Consider the following 3,112-nt stretch of genomic DNA (forward strand, 5'->3'; position numbering starts at 1 on the left):
CTCTCTTCCCATTTTGCCCTTGCATTTGTCCTTAAAGTAGGCTAGGCTAAGAGTGAGTGGTGCAAGGTCACCCAGGGAGCTGGGTGATGTGAAAACCCCGGTCTCACAGTTCTTCCTGGAACAGGCAAACCACTCCTCCAGCCTGTCTCACAGTTCTGGTACTGAAATCCAAATTCGTGGCCTGAGATGTGCTCAGAATTAAGGAACAAAGCATGTCCAAAGTTACATAATTATTTTGGCTCACCTTAGCATTCTTGAAAAAGCAAGCAGCTCACAAAAGCTTATACCCTTGTAAATTTGTTATGTCATTTAAAATGCCACAACTCACTCATTCCCCCCCCCAAAAAAACACACACACATCTAGTCCAGAAAAGAACCTCAGCATCAAAACTTACCATATTGAAGCTGTAAGGAATTTTATTTTTCTCATGCGCTCACATTTCCTTTCATCATTAACCACTTGGAGGTGAGCTGAAAGATCATGGGCTTCATAGCTTCCCCCCACTCCAACCCAGCTAGATACACCTGTGTAAGTATGAAACAGGTCTTCAGAGTTCTCAGATCTAGATATCTGTGCTGCATTAAAATCTCCCCCAACTGCCTTCATTTGCTTGCATTTACATAATGTACTATATAGCCCAATTGAATTGTGGAATTTGTTTATATCCAAGCTTGCCTACGTAAATTACGTTGCTCAAAAGTTCAGGGAATGAAATTAGGCAGCACTTAGAAATTACTTACCCGTTTTCTAAATTCAGGGGCTAGAGGTGCTGTGGAAATAGCATGCATGACAAAAAGTGTGTAGTTTGAAAACACATCAGTGTAAGTAAATAGGTATTGCTGCGACGGGAAGGTAAATGGCGTTTCCGTGCGCTCTGGCACTCATCATGGTGTCCCATTATGCCTGAGGTGGTTTAGTCATGCTGGCCACATGACCCAGAAAGCTGTCTGCAGACAAACGTCAGCTCCCTTGGCCTGAAAAGCAAGAGGAGCACTGCAGCCCATAAGCACCTTTAAATGGACTTAACCGTCCACGGGTCCTTTACCTTTTATTTCATACATATGCATGAGGATGCTAGACATCTGTTTTGATCAAAGACAACCCCCTGAGAATTACATTGACCCAGGAAAACACATCTGAGGGTCAGATGTGTTTGACAGCTGAGAGAGAAAAACCCTTTTCTGGGATTTGGGCTCTTGACCCTCCATGCAGGGCTATCTGTTATTCTTCGGGCTTCATGTACTGGCTATTTTTTCCAGGTCTAAAAAGTCCCGCCCCCCCATTCCAAATTCTGCATTAAAGGAAGGAGGGGCCAAGAAAACCTTTAACAGACAGTAAAGCTGCCCTCTGCTGCAATCTACCTGCAACTGCAGCCTTTAATTTACACACTGTTCAGAAAATGTGGGGATTATAGTAGAGGATTAGAGACTTCAACTCGGGGGTGGGAAACCTCTGGCCCTCCTGAAATTGTTAGACAGTCCAGCCAGCATGGGCAATGGTCAGGGATAATAGCTGTAGTTTAACAGCAGTGGACCTAAATTTCCCCAGACCTGCCTTAACCCCAAGCCCAATCTTTATATTACACTTTGCCACCTTCTCTGCCAAGGTTTAACACCAATTTGGATAAACGAGATCTGAGTTGTGCCCAATGATATTTATCCTATGTGCCAAGCTTTATCCCCAGCACAAAATTTGATTTTGGTAGTTAATACAGGAATCTGTGGTTATCTGAAAAATACATAGGAGCTACTGAAAGTGAACCCACATACAAACATAAAATAGAACTAGGCAGTGGGTCACAGGATTGCGTGCTCCCAGCTTTCCAAGTTCAGCATTACATGCAACGGTTGTCAAGGAAGACAACAAAGTGGAGCTCCTAAATGCAATTAATCCAACCCTGGATTAAATTATTTGCAATGGTTATACATAACGCCAAATTCAGACAGAAAGGGGTGCAATGGGAATGGGCCATAGAAGCATTTTAGCAAAATAGCAAAAGCAATTCAATGCAAACAAAGCGCGATGTAATGCACACCAGGTGTGTGTGTGTGTGTGTGTGTGTTTTAATTTCACATACACTCATGGGTCTGAACAATTTAATAATTTTTAAAAAATGAATGAAGATGTTGACTCATTATGCTGCAGCGGTTGAAAAGGCTGGATTCCATACCAGTTATCATTTGGAAATTAAACGGAAAATAAAACTGCTTGTATCATGACATTATACAAATCTGTGGTGAAACTGCTTGGAATACTGTGTACAGGTCACCTTACATCAGAAAGTATACCATAGAGCTGGAAAAGTTTAAGAAAGGGGTAATCAAAATGCTTCAGGGGCTATGGCAATTCCCCTATGAGGAAAGATCACATTTTAGTTTAGAGAAAATTGAGGAGGAGACGTAATAGAAGCATGTAACATTATGCATGGTGTAGAGAAAGTGGATAGAAAGGAGTATTTCTACCTCTCTCATGATACTAGAAGTTGGGGATATCCAATGAAGCTGAACGCTGGAAGACTCAGGAAAGAATGTCACACATCACAGAGTTCAACTATGGACATCACTCCCACAAAATGTAGTGTGGCCACCAACCTGGATGGCTTTAAAAGAGGTTTAGAGAAATTCATGGAGGGTCAGGCTATCAACAGCTACTCGTCATGATCGCTGTGTACTACCTCCTGTCTCAGGGGCAGCAAATCTTTGAACACCAACTGCTAGGGCAACATGAGTGGGGAAAGTACTTATGTTCAGCGGCAGACTTCCAGAAGGCATCTGTTTGGCCACTGTGGGAGCAGGATGCTGGGTGATGCTGGGCCTTCACTCTGATCCAGCAGGACTCTTCAGGTTACAAACACTTCGAGTTACTAAATCCTGTAGTAGTACCTCAGGTTGAGAACTTTGCCCCAGGGCAAGAACGGAAATCCCGCGCCAGTGGTGCGGCAGCAGCAGAAGGCACCATTAGCGAAAGCATGCCTCAGGTTAAGAACGGTTTCGGGTTGAGAACGGACCTCCGGAATGAATTAAGTTCATAACCCGAGGTACCACTGTACTAATGTTCTGTGGACACCTTTACATTTGTTCCCCCCAAATAAACACACATTGTTCAATGGCA

This window comes from Podarcis raffonei, chromosome 2 (genome assembly GCF_027172205.1).
Source record: "Podarcis raffonei isolate rPodRaf1 chromosome 2, rPodRaf1.pri, whole genome shotgun sequence".
NCBI lineage: Eukaryota > Metazoa > Chordata > Lepidosauria > Squamata > Lacertidae > Podarcis > Podarcis raffonei.